Source organism: Phacochoerus africanus, chromosome 12, assembly GCF_016906955.1.
Source record: "Phacochoerus africanus isolate WHEZ1 chromosome 12, ROS_Pafr_v1, whole genome shotgun sequence".
NCBI classification, from domain to species: domain Eukaryota; kingdom Metazoa; phylum Chordata; class Mammalia; order Artiodactyla; family Suidae; genus Phacochoerus; species Phacochoerus africanus.
Window position 1 is genome coordinate 54,934,454 of NC_062555.1, and position 22,441 is coordinate 54,956,894.

Sequence of the window (22,441 nt, forward strand, 5' to 3'; positions counted from 1 at the left end):
GGAACTCCAACATGTATTTCCTCCTGCTTCTGCTTGTGGTTTCCTTGCTAAATTTCTAACTCCTGCTTATCTTTTCATATCTTAGCTTGGATGTCATTTCCTCCAAACAACCACTCTCCATCCCACTGGGGCTGCATTCCCATCTCCACACTCCAAGAGCACTCTGAACCCACCCTGACCTGTTATTACTGAATGCCCAGCACCTGGCACAGTGTGGAAATAATTAGAATATGGCTAAAGAGGTCAAGTGACTTTAAAAAGAAGATTTTATATGTAACCTGAGATAAGATCTTCCAAGCAGTGCTTTTAACCTTTCATGTTCTCCTTATATGACATTTAACCATTTGTATAAAATTACAAAGAAAAAGAAAAAGGAACAGAAAGAGGAACCAGAACTGTGGCAGTCCTCAGAATTTTTCAATTATCTATGCAAAACCTAACTCTTTTGAAGTTATAAAACTGACTACAGCTGTGCTTGTATGTGTATGCATACGCATAGAAATATCTCTCTTAATATGCACTAATATTACATAATATTAGCCCATGAAATTCACTTGTCTGATCACAACTTTCAACCTCATCCAGTCTGTTGATTCCTCACTTTCTTTTTAGCCATCAAGTCTCTTCAGTCTTTATTCCCTCTTCGCTTACTCCTTCCCCAGTATAAACTGAATTATTAGGACTTCCTTGCAAATGCCTTCAGCACTCTTGTTCCTCTCTTTCTCTACCATCAGTCTCCTGGGGTTAAAAACCAACTTTGGTAAAACCCTATATCTTCTTCACACCTGTGGCTGTGCCTGGAGAAGCCACACAACCATGAAGAAGGGTTTCACTTTAAATTCAGGAACAAAAACTCAACATCCTACTGCCCCTCCCTGGTTTGTATATTCCTTTCTCTCGTGGCTATTTCACAGTGATCTCTCTCCTCAGCCTGTTCCCTCTTTGCTGTCTTTATCCCCTCCCACAAAACCTTCCCACTGATGCTTTTGCTTAATGATTAAGTAAAAACAAAAAATGGAAGCAATAAAAAACTCAATCTTCTCATCACAAATCTACAAACCTACATACATCAAAAACAAGGTGTTCATTCAATTATCATCAATAATTGCTGTTTGACTTCATTTAGTCCTTTTCTTCAGCTCCATCTCATCCTTCACCTCTCAGCTCAAATATCACATTCTTAGAAAGGTCTTCCCTGCACATTTTATCCCTCCATCAGAATGCAAGCTACACAGGGTAAAGATTGTTACTTTTACCACGTTTCCACAGTCGCCAGAACGATGCCTAACACAGTTGCTAGACATTAGTAAACGCTAGCTAAATAGGCAAATGGTTATTTATCTGCTACTTTTGATGGCAGAGACCTTACTTCAGAGACCTTACTTATCTTGTTTACTCACAAATCTAATAATGCCTAACTCTGTGCCTGCCATATAGGAGATGTTAAATACATAGCTGCTGAATAAGTGAATCAACACAGTTCTTCAAAAAAAGTTTTTAAATGGGAGAGAGAGAAAAATGAGGATTAGGAGACGCTGAAAAGAATTTGAAAATCTAAACAAAATAAGGCTCATAGCGTGATTCATTATATTTAAGGGGACATCATCCAGTAAATGGCTATGAATGCCTCTGAAAATTACATCACTACATAAAAAACACACTTATGAATAGTTCTTAGAACACTTACTCTTTATGAAATTTGTGCTTTTGATCCAAATGCAAAGGAACAAGTAGGAGGTAATCAGTAATAATCATCCACTTTAGGGATTTCATAATCAGTGACAAGATAACTACTTTTTACATCTATCTACTTGAGTCATGCAAATAAGCATTTATGCCATCCATATAATGTAAAAGTTAGACCAAAAGACCAAATTAAATCTTATTAAATGTCTGAAACAGGAGTTTTCAACCAGGAAAAACATTCATTTTATGGAATATTGCTTTTAAACTGGTAATGTTATTGAACACAATTTTAATTACTGCTTCTCTAAATATCAGGAATTAACTGTTAGTCTTTATACAGGTATATGAACTAAATTAAAAATAACTGAGCAACAGTTACTATAAAACTCTTAGAGGAAAACATAGGCAGAACACTCTCTGATTTAAACGGTAGAAATATCTTCTCAGAATCACCTCCCAGAGTAATGAAAATAAAAACAAAAATAAACAAATGAGACCTCATTAACCTTAAAAGTTTTTGCAAAGCAAAGGAAACTATAATCAAAAAGAAAGACAACCCAGGGAATGGGAGAAAGTATCTGCAAATGAAGCAACTGACAAGGGATTAATCTCCAAAATATTCAATCACCACCTGCAGCTCAATATCAAAAAAACAACCCAATCAAAAGTGGGCAGAAGATCTAACTAGACATTTCTCCAAAGAAGAAATCGCTCATTGTTAGCAAACTGCAAATCAAAACTGTGTGGTACCACCTTACACCAGCCAGAATAGCCATCATCAAAAAGTGTACAAACAATAAATGCTGGAGAGACTGTGGAGAAAAGTGAACCCTCTTACACTGTTGGTGGGAATTGGTGCAACCACTATGGAAAACAGTATGAAGGTTCCTCAAGAATCTAAAAATAGAATTACCATATAATCCAGCAATCCTATTCCTGGGCATCTATTCAGAGAAAACCATAATTCAAAAAGATACATACATCCCACTGTTCACTGCAGCGCTATTTGCAATAGCCAAGACATGGAAGCAATCTAAATGGCCACAGACAGAGGAATGGCTAAAGAAGAGATGGTACATGCATACAATGGAATATTACTCAACCATAAAAAATAATGAAATAATGCCATTTGCAGCAACATGGATGGACCTAGGAATCATCATATGAAGTTAGTCAGACAGTGAAAGACAGACATCATGTGTGATCACTTATATGTGGAATCTGAAAACAGGATACAAATGAAGTTATTTGAAGAGAAATACAGACTTATAGACTTTGAAAAACTTATGGTTACCAAAGGGTACAGGTGCAGGGCAGGTGGTGGACCAGGGGTGTGGGACTGGCGTATGCACAATGAGGTATATGGAATGACTGGGCAACTGGGACCTGCTGTATAGCACAGAGAACTCCATCCAATATTTTGTAACCATCTAAGTGGGAAAAGAATCTGAAAGAGAATGGATATGTGTAATTGAATCATTTTGCTGTACAGCAGAAATTATCACAACCTTGCAAACCAACCATACTTCAATAAAACCTTAAAAAACATAATTGAACACAAATATGTGCAAAGTAATTTAGAGTTTTGAGAGTACAAAGGCAACTTATGAGATAGATACATAAATATGCAACTATATTATGAAAAGTGATAAATAACAAAAATATGCATAAAGCACCATGGTAGCCCAAGTAAAGCAATTAATTCTTAAGTATCATGAAAAGATAAAGAAAATTAGCAGGTTTGGAGCCAGACATTAAACAAGAAAGAGTTTGTCTAAAATAGCATTTCCTCTTTAATGGGTCTCAGTAAGATAAATATTTAAAGCAGTGCATTGCTACATTATAAAACAATAATCACAGAATGACAAAAGCACAAGCATCTTGGAAAACTGAATACACTAGGTTGAGTTTTATTTAAAACAAAACTTCCAACAAGTACGCTCACAGAACTCAAACATAAATTGTTCTTAGTTACATGACTAAGGTAAAGAATTACTTTTGACATATATATTTACTGTATTTTGATATATGTATTTACCATAATACCTAAAGATGCTAAAGCTACATTTTAAAAATAAAAATTCATCTTGTTTAGCTGATTATATAATGAGCTATTGAAAAGTTTTTATATGTGTGTGTGATAGGAAAAAAGACCATAATATTTTTAAAAAGTATCTTACTGCAGGATCTTAACACTCATCGCAGCAATTATTCTGACTGCTTTTGTAAACCTGCACTTAATTCTTCTTTATTAAAGTAATCAAACTGCGGTCAGGCTCATTCTAAAACACAGCAGGACAATCCCTCACTGGGCTGTCTCTTCCCTCTGCTTGGAATGCTGTTCTCCAGACATCCACCTGGTTTCCTCCTGTATTTCCTTCGTCTTACACTAACACTAGCCATCACCTTTCAATAAGTCCTACCCTTACCATCCTATTTAAAACCTGCCCTCCTCCAACCCATCCTACTCCCCAACTCTTGGTCCCCCTTACAAGCCTGCCCTGTTTTCATAACACTTATTACCTCTTTGCAATGACATTATTTCCTATTTATGATGTTTCATTTATTATTTTTTTCTCTGCTACTGGGATGTAAGCCCTAAGAGGGGTAGGGCTAAAATTTTATTCAGGTTGTTCACAGATGTATCCCAAAGACCCTAAAACCGTGACTGGCCTAACAGGAAGTACTTTATAAGTACTATCTGGGTGAGGAGGCCTACTTTTCCCATTTCTATTCAACAGAGGACTGGAAGTCTCAGCAAGAGCAAGAAATCAAGAAAAAGAAATAAAAGGCATCTAAGTCGGAAAGGAAAAATAAAATTATCTCTATTCATAGATGACTTGATTTTGAATGTAGAAAAATCTAAAGAAGCCACCAAAAAAGAGACTGGTAGAAATAATAAATGGATTAAGGAAAGTTACGGGATGCAAAATCAGGATGTATGCAAAGATCATACACTGACTATGAACCTGAAAAGTAAATTAAGAAGATAATTCTATGTATAATAACACCAAAAAATACTTAGGAATAAATTTAACCACGAAGGTGACAGACTTATACAGTGAAAACTACAAAACAATGATGAAAGAAATTACAGAAGACACAAGAAATGGAAAGACATCCCGTGTTCACATATCAGAAGACAACATTAAAATGTCAATGAGTACTGCCCAAAACAATCTACAGATTTAACACATTCCCTACCAAAACCCCAGTGATATTTTTAGCAAAATAGAAAAAAAAAATCCATCCAAAAATCGTAGAGTCTCAAAGGACTTCCAATAACCCAAATAGTTCTTTAAAAGAAGAATAAAGTTGGAGGTCTCGCACGTCCTACTTTCAAAACTTATTACAAAGCTACAGTAATCAAAGCATTGTTTCACTGGCATAAAGATAAACATGTATACCCGTGGAATAAGATGGACAGTCCAGAAATAAAACTTCACACATATGGTCAAACAGTTTTCAATAAGACTGCCAAGATCATTCAATGGGGAAATAGTCTTTTTAGCAAATGATGTTGAGAAAATTGGAAATCCCCATCTGAAAGAATGAAGTTGAATCCTCATGTCACACCAAGAAGAAAAATTAACACAAGTGGACCAAAGACCTAAATATAAGAACTAAAACTATAAAACTTAGAAGAAAATATAGGGGGAAATCTTCATGACATTGGATCTGGCAATAATTTCTTGGATGTGACACCAAAGCACAGGCAAGAGGAGAAAATAAGTAAGTTGGACTTCATAAAAATTAAAAACTCTTGGAGTTCCCATCGTGGTGCAATGGAAATGAATCCGACTACAAACCATGAGGTTGCAGGATCAACCCCCGGCCTTGCTCAATGGGTTGAGAATCTGGTGATGCTATGAGCTGTGGTGCAGGTCAAAGACGCAGCTCGGATCCCTCATTGCTGTGGCTGTGGTGTAGACCAGCAGCGACAGCTCCGATTTGACCCCTAGCCTGGGACCTCCATATGCCGTGAGTGTGGCCCTTAGAAAAAAAGCAAAAAAAAAAAAATAGTAATAATAATAATAAAATAAAATAAAATAAAAGAATTAAAAACTCTTGTACATCAAAGAACATTATCAATAGAGTGAAAAGACAACTCATGAAATAGAAGAAAATATGTGAAATCATACATCTGATAAAGAGTTAATATCCAGAATATAAAGAATGTCTGCAATACCACAACAAAATAATCTAATTTAAAAAATGGGCAAAGGGCTCAAACAGCCATTTATCCAAAGAAGATATATCCAAATGGTCAATAAACACATGGGATGACCCTCAACATCATTAATCATGAAAATGCAAATTAAAACCATAAAGAGATACTACTCCACACTCATTAGTATGGCCACTATAAAACTACAGAAAACAAATGTTGTTGAGGGTGTAGAGAAGCTGAAATTCTTGTGTGTTGCTGGTGGGAATGTGAAATAGTGCAGCTGTTGTGGAAAATGAGATGGCAGTTCCTCAAAAAAAAAAAAAATCCACTGAATTACCATATCATCCAAGCATTCCACTTCGGGTATACATCCAAAATAACTGAAAGTAGGATCTTAAAAAGATATTTGTACATCCACATTCATAGTAGCAGTATTCATAACAGCTAAAAGGTAGAAGCAACACATACGTCCATCAATGGATGAATGGATAAATAAAATATTTACATACATATAATGGAATGTGATTTAGCCTTAAAAGGGAAGCATGCCACAACATGGAAAAGCTTAGAAGACCTCAAGCTTTGTGAAAAAAAAAAAAAAAAAAGCCAGTCACTAAAGGGCAAATATTGTATGATTCCATTTATACACAGTACCCAGAATAGTCAAACTCAGAGACAGTTTGCTAGAAGAATGGGGGAAAGGAAATGGGAATCATGACTTCATTTTGGGAAGATAAAGCTGTGGAGATGGGTGGTAGTGATCACTGTATAACAATGTGAACAAACTTGCTGCCACCGAACTGCACATTTTAAAAGGGCTAACAGGGTGAATGGTATGTAATTACATTTTACCACAATAAAAATATTACTCAGGATGTAGTGCAGGGAAACAAAGTACTGAAACCAGGAAAGCCAAATAGAAAGATATGGAAGGGAGGCTGGAATGGTCTGGATGCTCTCAGAGCTGTACAGGACCTTTCATGTCGAATCTGGGCCGGCGGGGGAGGGGTGTGACCTCTCAAACCTGTATCTCCCACACTCGTTGCCCCACTGGCTTCCTCCCCTGCTAGATTCTGTCAGTGAGAATCCTAGGCAGGAGTCTAGATGGTAGGATGTTTCTCCTCTGCTTCCTCTGGGTTTTGTGGTGGCTCCATCAGCAGTTCTGTCTCCTTGGTGGTCCCTGTTCCTGTAAGACAGACTGCCATGGTTCTCGATGTCGGCGTCTGTGTTCTGGTAAGACTATCTCCCTGCCTGAAACTCTACAACCTGAAGGGTGACAACAATTCTTTGCTATTGCTAACTTTTAGATTGCCTCATTATCTGGTTTGGCTTTCATATATCCTAAAACATTTGTAGCGAATTCCCCATGTGTCTTAGTCTGTTCAGGCTACTCTAACAAAAATAATATAAGCTGGGTGGATTATAAACAACCATTTATTTCTCACCATTCTAGCAGCTGGGAAATCCAAGATCACAGCGCTTGTAGATGTGGTGTCAGATATGGGTCCAATTTCTGCCTTTATAGCTGTCTTTCTGCTATAACCCCACATGGTGGAAGAAAGGCGCTAGCTCTCTGGGGTCTCTTTCATAAGATGCTAATTCTATTTATGAGGCTCTGCCCTCATGACCCAGTCATTTCCCAAAGGCCTTACCTCCCAACACCATTACCCTGGTGGTTAGGATTTCAACATATGAATTTTAAGAGGATGCAAACATTTGGAGCATATCACCATACTAAATTCTCTCTGCTGAACTACTTGATAGTAATTCTATTTTCTTGACTGATTCAGTCTAACATATATCTAATCAGTTTGAGAAGGAGACAATGGAAAAAAGGCAATAGTAGGTGGCTAAAACAGGTGAAAGGTGGCTAAAACAGATGAAAGGAGTGAACACAAATTCAGAAAGCTCGGCAGGGTAAATTTTTAAAAAATTCACAGTTAGATACACTGCAATGAAACTACAGAACACCAAAGTCAATGAGAAGCTCTTAAAACCAACAAGATAGAAAAGATGTATTATGTAGAGAGGGAAACAATTAGAATGACTGCAGGTATTTCAATAAAAACAGTAGTATAATATATTCAAAATGCTGACATAAAACAACTGTTAATCTAGAACAAACAAAACCATCTTTCAAAATTAAAGGCAAATTAAATATATTTTTCACTGAAAAAAACTGAGTTTAACAGCAATGACTCTTGAGAAACAGAACTTCAAAAGGTACCTTTCCAAAAATGGTAATTGTCCTATGAGGAAGGTCTAAATTGACAAAAACAGTAAATAAATTGTTACATGTCTGTATAAACCTAAACTAACCATAAGAAACAATAATATACCAAAAAAATGAATAATAATAATCAAAAGTAGAGTGACAGAATTTAAAATGTCCTTAATGGAGTTCCCTCGTGGCCTGGTGGTTAAGGAGTAGGCATTGTCACTGCTACAGCTCCGTTTCAACCCCAAGCCCAGGAAATTCCATATGCTGTGGGTGTGGCCAAGAAAAATTAAATAAATAAATAAGTAAAATGTTCTTAAGTTCCCCATACAATTAAACAGGCAACTGGAAATAGTAACTTTAAACTTTAAGATATACATGTCAAACTCTTAAACACTAGACTGTCAAAATACCATGTATAACATCCAAAATATTAAAAGAAAAAAATTATGTTAATAAACTTATTCAAACAAAAAACTCAGGAAAAGAGACTAAAGGAAGCATAAAATAACCCTGTGGAAAGAATTATAAATATGCCAGTGATCACAATAACTGGAAATGGACAAAACTCATTAGTAAAAAGACAGAAATTGGTAGCTTCCAGCTGTTTGTAAGAGATTCACATAAACTAGAGACAGAGACTGACTGGAAATAAAGTAATAGTACCATGTAAATATTTGATAAAAGACAGTGTCATAGCTAGATTTACACCAGACAAAATGTACTCCAAGGAAAAATACTTATCAGGGTAAAGAGGGTCGCTTCATAATAGTCAAAGACTTAATTCATCAAGAAAATATAAAAGCTCAAAACAGAGCCCCAGGAGTTCCCTTCTGGCATAATGGATTAAGGATCCAGCCTTGTCACTGTAGTGGCCTGGGTGTGATCCCTAGCCTAAGAACTTCCACATGCCCTGGGCACAGCCAAAAAAAACCAAAAAACAAAAACACCCAAAAGACAAAACAGAGCCTCAGAAGAAATAAAATAAGAAAAGAAATTTTTAAAAATGGAGAAAAATCACAGTTTTAGTGGGAGATTTTAACATACCATGTCAGTGATTTTTTTTTGGATCAAGTGGAGAAAAAAGTTCTTAAGTATAAATAAAATTTAAACAACATAATTAACAAATAAAATTTAATGAATATCCTGAAATACACATGAAATCCTGTATCTATGACTAGTCTTCCTAAGCACTTATGACTGCAATGTAATTAAGAAATTAACTTTTGTTTAGTATGTTTCCTTTTGGCTCTTGAATTGTTCAGTAGTACCTTTTAAAGTATCCAAGAGTCAAAAGGAAACATACTGACAATTTCAAAATAGGCTTAGAACTGAAAAATAAATAAAATACTACTCATGAAACTTTATGGGATACAGCTAAAACAGTATACAGAGGAAAATACATAGCCTCAAAATTTCTATTAAAAAGAAAAAAAGGCTAAAAATTATATAATTACAGAATAAAACTAAAGAGTGTAAAAAAAAGGAAGATAAGAATTGAAATTAAAGAAAGACATTACAGAAAAAGGATAAGACCGATGAGAGGCTTGATAAAAAAAATACTTCTTCAGAAAGAAATTTTTAAAATAGTCAAGCCTCTATCAAACTGATCAAAGCCAAAACAAACAAGAGAGAAGGTATCGATGAGCCTTCAGATGAAAAGACTAACAAATTACAGCAGAGACTAAGAAAGATCATTAAAGGATATAATTTTATATCTAGAAACTTAAAAACTGAGATTAAATGGACAATTTCTGAGAAATATTATTAGAGAAAGAAAATAGAAAAATGAAAGTTATTTTCTTGGAATGTTTGTATTGATGGGCCTTCATATTCTAACTCCTAACACTCAATTCTTAGCTCATATAATCACTAAAGAGAATATGAAAGTTCTTTTCATAGGAAAATACAGAAGTTCTTAAATACCAGAAAATCACTCTAAGCATCTTTTAAGACTTTAGAGGTAATGACTACATTTATCAGTAGAAGGGGCTAGAAACCCGATTTAGAGATAACTGTTCCATAAGTGAACATGAGCACATTTCCTTTACTAATACAGATATAAACCACTACATTTAGACTGAATAAGCAATGAGGTCCTACTGTGCAGCACAGGGGAACTATAGTCAGTATCTTTGGATAGAACATGATGAAAGAAAGTCTGAGAAAAAGAGTGTGTGTGTGTGTGTGTGTGTGTGTGTGTGTGTCTACATATGTATGTCTATATATATATATATTATGGGTCATTATGCTGCACAGCAGAAACGGGCACAACATTGTAAATCAACTACTTTAATTGAAAAACCAAACAAACAGTAATCAGCTTAACTGCTAACTATTCCAAAACACAGGCAGAAAACCCATTTTTCAATGAAAATACAATATGCCCATGATATAAAACACACTAAGAAAGCAGCAGATGGCTTTACTCAAAACCAAGCCATATTTTAACACTGTGATTCTCACTTTTAAAAACACACAGTATATATTTTCTGTTGAATATTATTGGAAAATCTTTCCCTTTATGCTCTCACTTGTGTCAAGCTGTTTAAGCTGCATCACGGACAATTTAAGTTAGATTCAAAAGCAGCTCCTGTCTGTGATGGAAGAGAAATACTGGAATGTCCGGAGGGCAGCTACAGAACGAACTTTCCACAGACAGATCTCAACACAGAAGCCAGACTGCATTACTTCCCTGCTAAAAATCCTTCAAAATCCACATTTTCACCACATCCTCCAGATCCTTTCTGTCCTCCTTAAATTCAACCTGTGTTCTTCACCACTCACAGTGACTTCAGCCTCAAGTGCTTTCTCATCAGTCTCAGAACACTGTGAACTCTTCTGCTACAGGACCTCCTATAGTCTTTGCCTCGATGCTTCCCTGGGGAAATCCATGCACATGACTAGCCTGAACTTCTCTCAGACATAGTTACATATTATCAGGATCACATGTGGTTACTACAGCCACAAATGAATGGTCCCTGACTTTAACTTATCGTATAGATTATTCTCCTGGTATGATTACGAAAGAAATAAAGTCTTGCTGGTTAAAAGGAGCCTACAGAAAAGTCAGTTTGGCACAGAAAACAACCTTCCAGAGACATCGGGCTGAATCACCAAACAAGCTTCAAGTATCTCCTTTCTCATCTCAGAGAACTTTTAAAACACAGGCTTGCAGACATCTCTGGTCTTGCTTAACTACAGACCAGATGAACTGGTCACATATCCCTTCTAGTTTTCCAATAACATCAGCAATAAAGTGTGGTTTAAAACAGACCTTGTCCGGTTATGGTCTGTCTTGAATGAGCCACAAGCAATGTCTGTTCCCTTCAATTTGCTGACAAATGTTTTGAAGAGAAAGGATGGATGTACTTCTACCCATGTAGTCTGCTTCCCAATCACTCATTTTCCCCATTCTATAACTACCAGGATAAAAGTACATGCTTAAACGCTGGAACAAAAGAAAGGCTATCATTTCCTAGAAAATCTCTCCCTATTTAAATAGTGGCATAAGCGAGAACCCCTACATCTTTAAGTCATCAAAACACTATTTTAAGTTTTAGTGCAAACCTATAAACTTCAGTGTCCACGGTTGTAAAATGGAATAACAATGCATGTCTGAACTAATTCTCAGAGTTCACATAAGTGTCAAATGAATTTTATGAGGGGACGATGCTTCATAAATTGTAATACTGCATGACTTCTCTTTTGTAAGGATGTTAAGTTGGGTTATAGTTTTGGCCACACAACTACCTGTTCAAATTAGTAAGGGATATGTTCTGAATCAGAAATCACAAACTAAAATGTCTACATGGACAAGAGAGATTAAAAAAAATGAGTAAAGCAAACATCTGGATGAAATAAAAACAGGGAATGGAGGCGCTGTGGCAAAATGGATTCTGTCTGTGCCCTACCCAAAGTGGACAGCCACACCCTGGCTTCAGCTGCTGGCAGCTGCAAATCCCACCCTGCCTGGTTCTCTCATTTTTCAGAAGGGAGAACTCTAGGAATTTATGTACAATTCACAAAATTTAAAACTTTGGTAAATAGTTTTATAGTACTCAACTACTTTAAAGTATCACCCTGACCCAAATAAACATACCAAATTCAGCAACATTCAGCCTTTATGCTATCAGCCTATAACTTCTATGTGATGTTTTGTGTTCTTTCTTTAAAATGGCAAATAAACAAGAACTTATCCACATGGTATAATCATCCTCAGAGATCAAGAGAAATAGCTGATAACAGTGGCTGGCATTTTTCTGTTTATCATATGCCAGGTATCTACTGTGGGGAGAGTTTTACATGCATTATGTCATGTAACTGTAACACTTGTAAGAAATCCTTCAGAAAGGCACTGGTGTAATCCCCGTTTTCAGAAAAGAAGACAGGATTAGAGAGTTTTTAAGGTCATAATGCTGGCAAAGTCAAGAAACAAACCAGGTCAGGAGTTCCCGTCGTGGCTCAGTGGAAACAAATCTGACTAGGATCCATGAGAACGAAGGTTCAATCCCTGGCCTTGCTCAGTGGATTAAGGATCCGGCATTGCTATGAGCTGAGGTGTAGGCCAACAGCTACAGCTCCGATTAGGCTCCTAGCCTTGGAACCTCCACATACCGTGGGTGCGGCCCTAAAAAAAAAGAAATAAACCAGGTCAGAGTCCATGGCAGAAATTTGATGTTTCATGATAGATGATTTCAGTTCAAAAGAGTAATGCTTTCCAACTTGAGGCTCCTGACCCCCTGGTGTTTCCAAGGTGGTAAGGAGTCTTCTGTAAACTAATTTGAAAGCCTAAAGGAAATGTTTACCTCTAATGGATAACTGAGTTTCTTTCCTATTGCCAAGGAAAGGGAGTTTGTTAGATAACAACCTTTCAAACCATCAATCTGGGGAAAAAAAGCTAATGAAGAGATCCCTGTTTGTTTAAAACAAACAGGTTAGAGTACTGGCACTGCAGAAATTATTAAAATGACAAAACAGTTTTACAGCAAAACTTCATGTAATTTACATTTATATAGTCTAAAATATATTTGCACTTTCAAATATTTGTTTATCACACTATTAGTAGCAACTAATAAATCTTCGAATAGTTTGGATTTGACAGATAAAAGTTATTTTTCGTAGAATATCTGCACACACACAAAAAATGGGCTGTAAAGATACAGTGGAAAAAAAAAAGTGCTGGATGATTCTACTCCTTATGTGATGCGACCAAAATCTCTCCAAATAGATATAATCTGGTATTAAAGATCATCACATTGACTCTTTTACTTTGCACTCCCTCCCCCCCAAAAAAAATAATAAAAAAGGACTAAGACAAATGAGAGAAATTTTTCACATGCTAGATATGACAATATATTCATAAAGAACAAGTTATCTTTGAAATCTTATACATCTCTAAATTTTCCCATTTGAAAACAATTACCTTTTAATAATGTAATAAAAACCAATACCGCATGAAAAACACACATCATCTTTCATCTGCCAAAACTTGGCACTTAGGCTCTGGCGCTGTCATTTATCTGTCAAAACTTGGCACTTAGGCTCCAGCAAATCTAGAAAACTTGTTGACTTTATCACCTACCTTTAGCAAAGCTTGAAAATAATACATAATAATGTTCAGATATCATGGCATAGAGTAAGTGTCCAGGCTGTTCCTGTGATCCTGGACCTGTAACACAACAAACAAATCAAGTGTCACAAGGATAAGCGCCAAGGATCCAGGGAAACATTTAGGTTGCATGGCAGGACGATAATTTACTCTCAGGTTTAGCATTTTTGCATAGCACGGAGCACCTCACATCCTGTGATCGCATAACACAACTCTAAAGTTAAGCAACGATATTTACCAAAAAAAAAAAAAAAAAGGCTTTTAGAACACCCACAAAACCCATGAGGATTCTTTGGGCATTCAAATTTTTTCAAAAACTTTTAAAAAATTATTTTAGTGCCATTACAACGTCTAATTCAAGGCTTACATCCAACTATTATCCTATTAATAATAAAATGTTACTTAAAATTTTTTAAATGTAGTAAAATTTTAGCAAGATGAACTCAGAAACTACTACAGAACAGGGCTGGGGTGAGCAAGCCGAAATGACACGGTTTCTGGAAGGATTTTCTCCCCCTCGGTAACGCTCGCAATGTTCCTTCTCATCTGCACTTTGAACTTAGAAAAACTTTACAGATGCGTCTGAAGTGACAGGGACCCTAGTTCCACCAACCTGTTGCCAGAGAAATGAGCCCTGAACAGGAATTCCCTCGGGTGGACCAGCGCGGCGCGGGCCACAGGTTCCCCCGACTCTCCCGGGACCAGGCGCGCTGACCCCCAGAGTTTCCCTCTCGTTCCCGGTACGGTGCCCCCGGAAGGATGTGGGCGCCTGGCGCTCTCGGAGTCCCGCGCGCGTCCGTCACGACCCCGGCGGCCGGGGAAGCGACGGCTACAGGGTCAGCTCCTCGCCGCCAAGGCCCAGCCCCCTACCTGGGCTGAAAGCGGGCGTCTCCATCCTCGCGTGGAGGCGCAGGTGCGCGGCACTCCCGGGCGGGGCGGGGCGGCCGGGCTGGGGGGCGGGCCGCCCGAGGGGGCGGGCCGAAGGTCAGCGTTGGGAGGGGCGGCCGCGGGCGCGGGGCGGAGTCTCCGCTCGCCCCCGGCCCCTCTCCAGGCTCTGGGAGACTGTTTTTCCCCCGCCCACGCGCGCCGGTGGCCTCCTCCCTCCCCCGTGAGGGGAGGCCGCGCCGTCCGTCCGGCGTTCGTCGTGGGGTCACAGGCTAGTGGCTCTGGGGAGCCCCCTGGGACTCCGCCGTGTCTCTTAGGCCTGGCGCCGAGGGGGAAGGGGGAACACCCCGGACTCTTGGAACCGTCTCCGACCAGCCCACGTATCTGAAGCAAATTCCGCTTGCTTGCATGGTGTTTTCCCTCAAGAACTTCCCCCAGACTCCCTGGGGCTCATGCCAAGAGGATGTCTTCTCGAGAGGCCAGCACGCTCTGACCCTGAAATTAAGAGGAAAAGTGACTAGAGTTCACTCGTGTGGCCTAAGGAATTTGGGGCTCAGGCTGAAGTCAAGGCAGGAACTTCTCCTTTCAGGGAGGAGGCCTGCTAATTACCAGCCCTCTAGTTGGTCCTCTCTGTCACCTGTCTGAGCCCAATGGATGGGTCCCTGCTGGCCAGATACCCTAAACAGCCTCAGGGGACATTTGGGGCATGGTTATGCCTTCCTCTCCTTCAAAAGGTGAGAACCACGATGAAAATGTCATTTGAATCTGTTAATAATCTAAATGGGTCAGTCCTTCATGATGTTGTCTAAATGAGAAGAATTCTAGGAGACCAAACAGAGATAATGAGTGCCTCTGTCTTAAGGAAAAAAACATGATCATTTGAATAGATGCTTCTGGTATTCAGCATATTTGAGATGCTTCCTCATAAAATATCTTTGAAATATAGAACTTGAGCAGCGGGTTTTCCTCATCTAATATGTGATGATATCTCAGAGTTTTGAGAATATTGTACAAATATTAACCTTGTATAAACAGATTCAAGTTTTCAAGTTCTTTCTTTACAAACTAGATCACACCAAATTATTTAGCAAAAGAATTAATTAAAGAGTAACGGGATGTCTACATAGAAAATTGTAACAGGCCAACAATGACCAATTAAAACCCAATGGAAATGAATCTGACTAGTATCCATGAGGACTTGGGTTCCATCCCTGGCCTTACCCAATGGGTTAAGGATCCGGCATTGCCATGAACTGTGGTGCAGGTCGCAGATGCGCCTTGGATCTGGTGTTACTGTGCCTGTAGTGTAGGCCGGCAGCTACAGCGCTGATTCGACCCCTAGCCTGGGAACCTCCATATGCTGTAGGCATGGCTCTAAGAAGAAAAAAAAAGAAAAAAAGAAAGAAACCCAATGGGAAAAATGGATACTGTTCACAATAGCAATAAAGAACCTAAAATTACTAGGAATGATGAAAAATGAGAAATGTGGGAGAGTGGAAAAAGGAAAAGGCAGGACTATTGAAAAATCTTGTATAAAGTATTTTATCAGTTGGAGAGACATAGGATATCCTTAAGTGAGAAGACAGGATTTTAAATACATAATTACTAACTCCCCAAAGTATTCTAAAATTTATCTGAGAAACTCCTAGCTAGAATAGCTAAGGCCAGTGGTTCTCAGACTATGGTCTGGGGGCACCTGGGGACCCAGAAACCCCTGGGGGCACCAAGGGGTTTACAGGACCAAAAATGCTTTCATAACAATGTTAAGAGTTTTTTTCACTATTTTTCATTCCCATTCTTTCAAAAGTTTACAGTGAGGTTTTCCAGTGGCTGCATTATATGTGCTATGATAATAGATTGAAGGCAGTAGATCTGTCCTCTGTTATGCCAAACCTTAAAGGAAGGTTGCAAGAATGTAAAACAAGGCCATTTCTCCACTAAATTTCCTTTGTTTTGGTAGATATAGCTATTTTTCACAAAAATGCTATTTATGTTAATGTGTAACGAGTCTCGTAGTGTTTTTAAGCTCGTTTTATTTCTATTTTTTAATATTTCAAATTTTATTGATATATAGTTGATTTACAATGTGTTAGTTTCTGCTCTACAGCAAAATGATTCAGTTATACATGTATATTTTTTTCATATTCTTTTCCATTATGGTTTAACATAGGTTATTGAATATAGTTCCCTGTGCTATACAATAGGCACTTACTGCTTATCCATCTTATATAAATAGTTTGCCTCTGCTAATCCCAAATTCCCAATCCTTCCCTTCCGTACACCCTGGCAACCACAATTCTGTTCTCTTATATCTGTGAGTCTGTTTTTGTTTCATAGGTATTTTGATTTGTGTCGTATTTTGGATTCTTTCTCTTTCTTATTTTGCTTAGTGTGATAATCTCTAAGTCCATCCATGTTGCTGCAAATGGCATTATTTCATTGTTTTTAATGGCTGAGTAATATTCCATTGTGTGTGAATATACACATATTTTGCATGTATGTGTATATATACACTTTATTTATCCATTCATTTGTCGATGGATATTTAGGTTGTTTCCATGTCTTGACTGCTGTGAATAGTGCTTCTGCGAACATAGGGGTACATGCATCTTTTCAAAGTTTTGTCTGGATATAGCCCAGGAGTGGAATTACTGGATCATATAGAAACTTGATTTTTGTTTTTTGCAGAGTCTCCTGGTGTTTTGAAATTAATTTTGAAATAAATTAATTTCTGATACAACAAATATTAATAGATATAACAGAGAAACAAAAGCTCTTTGGTGTCCTCAATGATTTTTAAGAGTGTAAAAGAGGGTCTGAAGACCAAAAAGTTTGAGAAACTTTTTTTTTTTTTTGCCATTTCTTGGGCCACTCCCACAGCATATGGAAGTTCCCAGGCTACGGGTCTAATCAGAGCTGTAGCTGCCGGCCTACACCATAGCCACAACAACGCCGGATCGTTAACCCACTGAACAAGGGCAGGGATCGAGCCGGGAACCTCATGGTTCCTAGTCAGATTCGTTAACCACTGCGCCACGACGGGAACTCCTTTGAGAAACTTTTGACAACGATACAAAAGAAAAAGCATATCGTTAAAGTATAATAATTAAGAACACAGCACCAACATAAGAATAGAACAGTGTCCAATCCAATCAGCAGCCTAAGACCATCAGAGACAACACCTGCAATGCCACGGTCAGGTTTACTGACTTCCTATAACAGCACCAGGGAAACCGTGAGACCAGGTTTCTAGAGACCTAAAGCAGAGCAGGGCTGGGACTAAAGGGATCAGCCTGAGGTTTGGACGGCAGAATGAGCCCAGGGTCCTGTAGCCTTGGATAAATGTAGAATGTCAAATTCAGAAATGCCTTATCTGAGGTTCTGCACCTGAGTCATAAATCAAGGTGGCGTCACATTGTCAAAGTGAGTTAGAACCGCCATGAACAAGTGGGTTGTTTCGTTCTTATGGGTAGAACTTCAAAAATCAGTTTTCTGATAGTCTTTGACTTTAGAGAACAAGATTTTTCCAATGAGCAAGAAAACATTAGTCACTCAAAGAAGATGGCTGTTGTGATGCAACATGTGCCCTGGGAAGGAAAATGGTTTCCTGTTCATCTTGCAGCTCCCTGTACCAGCCTGCAGAATGGCCAGGCAGATTCTACATTCTCAGTCTGAGCTATTTTTTTCTTTCTGAAAGAAACTCCCAAACTGATAAAAATAGTCTAAAAATACTTGCTAACAGATATAAGGACTTCATGTATGATACAAAGCCATAAAAATCATTATAAGAGAAAAACTGTTCAGTAAATGATTTTAGGGCTATTGGTCAGCTTTTAGGCAAATATATAATTAGATCCTTGTGTCACACCATGCACAAGATAAATACCATAGGATTAAAAAGTTAAATTTAGGAGTTCCCGTCGTGGCACAGTGGTTAATGAATTTGACTAGGAACCATGAGGTTACGGGTTCAATCCCTGCCCTTGCTCAGTGGGTTAAGGATCTGGCTTAGCTGTGAGCCATGGTATAGGTCGCAGACGTGGCTCCGATCCCACGTTGCTGTGGCTCTGCGTAGGCCAGCAGCTACAGCTCTGATTAGACCCCTATCCTGGGAACCTACATATCCTGTGGGAGCAACTCTAGAAAAAAAAAAAAGAGAGAGACAAAAAAAGAGTTAAATTTAGAAAATCTAATCAAAAGCCTTGATAAAATTAATGTCTATCAGACATTTGGACGGGCAAACATTTTCTGTTTAAAAGCAATTGCCTGGGAAAATAATTGGTAAATTTAACTGAGAAATTTGGTATGTCCCTTAAAAATGTCAACCAAAATGAACAACAACAACAAAAAAAAATGAAAAGGGAAATTTTACTTTGGAAGAAATTGGTGCCATAGATCAAATAGGGTTCATATCTTTATAAAATTGCAGAGTTCCCGTTGTGGCTCAGTGGGTTAAGAATCCGACTAGTATCCATGAGGATGCAGTTTCAATCCCTGGCCTTGCTCAGTGGGTTAAGGATATAGAGTTGCCACAAGCTGTGGTGTAGGTTGCAGATGCAGCTTGGATCTAGTGTTGCTGTGGCTGCGGTGCAGGCCTGCAGCTGCAGCTCTGTTTAGACTCCTAGCCTGGGAATGTCTATATGCTACAGGTGCACCCCTAAAAAAAAAACAGAAAAGAAAATCTCACTGAAATTGACAAGAACAACACCAGGACTTTAATGGATAGAGAATGCTATTTTTAGTTAATTGCTACAATAGAGGAATGGCCAGGGAGGTATGGGAGCCTAAAGGAGAAAGTAAGTAGTTTTATGTGGTCTGAGTTGAGAGGTTGAATGAAGGGGGAAAGAGGGTAGTGGTCAGGGAAGGCTTCTCAGAGGAGATATTGGACTTAAGATATAAGGCTGTATAGGAGCTTGCTAGGTAGGCAAGGGAAGGAGGTCCTATCAGACAGCAGAGCAGTACTTGCAGAAATAGAGACCTGGAAGAAACAAGATGCTTGAGTGTGGCTGGAAAGTCATGGGAGATAAAGCTGCAAATGGTGAGCTTGGTCCTAAAGCCCCATAGGCTAAACCAAAGAGCATAGATGTTTTCGATCATGGGGAGTTATTAAAGAAATTTTGGGAGTAAATACCACAATCTAATAGATGAGACAGAGAGGAAGAGATGACTTTGAGGGCTACTCAGAATTTTTGATGACCAGATTTTGTAACCGAATATGGCAGAAAGACTCCTCTTCCTGCTCATCTCAAGAGATGGATTTGTGATGAAGGAATGCTTTGATAAGTATACTTGGATGCCTCCCCCACCACCACCATGGGTGTGATGGAGTGATAACAAATGGCTGCATAACTTTCTTCTAGGAAAGTTGAATTGGGCCAATTGAGGGCTTTGTTTTGCTGAGCGGAATTGAAACCTTTGGGGAAAAACTCCAGGAGAGGAACTAAAAGGCCCGGGAGACATTTGATTACATTTAGCTAGAGCGTGAAAGAATAGAACCATCTTCTCTGTCTCTCCAGAAGCCTTCAGTGAAACCACAGGAGAGGTGGTGTGGGATGGAGAGAAGGTCAAATACTAAGTCTGGCCTCAAGGTGACTCATGAACCCAGTGTTCTTTGTGAGCTAATTAGAGAATTGTGGTCCCAGAAACCAAAGGAATACAGAAGGAGATGTGGGTTGGAGACTGGAAACAATGAATTCTAAATTTTACATAGTATGTCTGAAGGGTATATGATTATTAGGCACAGGAAACAGTTTTTTCAGAATGTTCAAATCTTTCTCTTTTAGAATAGGTTCATATCTGTTTTAGCACCAGATGGGACAGGGTTTACTTTTTCTTTTTCTTCTGTGTTACTTTGTTCTGCTCATAAGTTCTACTGGTTTGGCTTTCTGCCATGTCACAAAATTTTCCTTACTGTTCCCCCCACCCCCATCTTATCCAGGAAATGATCATCCCCTCTGCCAGAGGTTTAGGGGAGTTTATTTCCAGCCAATTAAAAAAAGACACAAGGAGTTGAGGCTCAAAGTGGAATGTCCTCTTTATTACTGTCAAAAGAGAATTGAAGAATAAGCCCCACCTCTTCTCTCTCATTCCAGTTTTAACCCACCTGTCCAGCATGGGGCACAGAGGCTCAGAGAAGGCAGGAACTGAATGGACTTGCCAGAAGCAGATCCCACCTTTTAAGCGAACACCTTGTAAGTAACTCAGCACCACTGAGATCCAAGAGAGCCAGCAAGGGGAGGAACAGCATTCCTTCCCCGCTCTCTGAGCCTCAGAGAGGTTCCCTGCAATGTGTGTGCAAGAATTGCAGCCTAGTGAAATTAGTTCTCAAATGAATCCTTCTCTAGATCACACTGGTATTGTCTTAATGTAGGTTTTTCACCATCCTAGGGTATTCCAACTTTTTGGTGACTTTTGCCTCTGCTTTGCCATCCCAACTTTACCATAAGTGAAATCATTGGCTGTATTACTTAAGCCCTTTGCAAGAAGAGTCTTTACACTGATAGTGTACCTGTATGGTGACCCTCTCAGGTAAGAACATAAAGGAAATGGTCCATGGGTCTTGGGAATAGCTCTCTCTCTCTTTTAAATGGCATGGAGGGATTACGTAAGTGTCATTTAGTGACCATGAAATAGAGTTTTTAGGCAGATGTGGTTCAGGGTGAGCCTCTTCTGATGAGTGGCATCATAACCCTTCTCTATGATTACAGTAGTTAATTAATGCACCGAGAGTTTCAAAGGGGTACATCCCTAGAAAAATTTTGTTCTCTTTGATTTAAGCAAAACCAAATAAAAATCTCAATGTGCATTCTTCTTTGGAGAGTTCCCCAAAGCTCTAATGTAGGCATAGCCTTCTGTGTTCCAATTTCTGATTTCAAAACATTGCATAATTCTTTGTCATGTGATTAATTCAAGGCTGAGAAGCCTCAAATGGTGAGGTGAAGCAGGTTGTCTTGTTGGTGTTACATTATACATTTGGCTAAAGCCAAGGTAAAGTAACCCCACAGAGTTTGTTAAAATATTTACACTGCCAATTAGTATAATGGAGCCAGAAGATTGGGGGAAAAAAAAAAGCTTTGAAAAGCAGGAAAGCTAGCAAAGTAAATATCAAGGAAGCAAGCAAACAAACAAGAACAAAATAAAGAACAAAATCTACCTTTGGGAATAAATTTGAAACTTTTTTCCTCAAGTCCACCAAATGTGTGGTTTTTCCACTCCCTTTCACAGATATCTGTCCTTTTGATCTTTGTAACCCTCAGGGTATAATTAATTCTCATTTCAATGAGTTTATCTATAAAAGAAAGAAACATACTAAGCACTCCCTGTGCCATATGCCTACCAAGCCCTTTCCATTCACCATTTAATTGACTCCTCACAAGAATCCAACTGAAAAGTAACGAGTGTTTCCATTTTACAAAAGAGTAAGCTAAGGCCCAGAGAAGTCAAGTAACTAACCCGAGGGTGCACTATTTATAAGGACCATGTAGTGAGAAGCAATTTTATATGTAGCTGAACATACATAGAGCTTGGGATGTGGAGCTGACTTGCCTTGTTTTAAAAGTTGCTTAACATAATAAATTCTTGGGTTCAGTGGGCTAGCAATTGGATTCGGTGTTGTCACTGCTATGGTGTGAGTTCAATCCCTGGCCCAGGAACTTCCATATGCCATGGGTAAGGCCAAAATAATAATAAATTCTAATGGCATTTCTTTGTTTTTAGACACTTTGTTTACAGACAATTGTTCAGATAAGAAATGTGAGGCTTTACTGTGCCAGATGGGTTGTCTTTAAAAAAAAACCAACTGTAGTGAAATACCCATAACATAAAAATTCCCACCTTAACTATTTTCCAGTGTACAGCTCAGTGGCATTTA

The 22,441-nt window shown here is 38.5% G+C and overlaps 1 protein-coding gene across 2 annotated transcripts in view; it reads right to left on the reverse strand.

The window, feature by feature from the left end:
• The window catches only part of MYO3A (myosin IIIA), a 224,632-nt gene extending 209,695 nt beyond the window's left edge, over nt 1-14,937 (reverse strand). Inside the window, exons 1-2 of one of the 2 annotated variants that reach the window (XM_047755030.1) lie at nt 14,557-14,937; nt 13,660-13,746 (exon numbers count right to left, since the gene is read on the reverse strand). The gene's annotated coding sequence lies outside the window, so the exon portion shown is untranslated. Of the gene's footprint in view, nt 1-13,659; nt 13,747-14,299; nt 14,526-14,556 lie in introns of those variants that run through there. The other variant, XM_047755031.1, reaches the window with a different exon arrangement.
• Between the last annotated feature and the right edge of the window lie 7,504 nt (nt 14,938-22,441).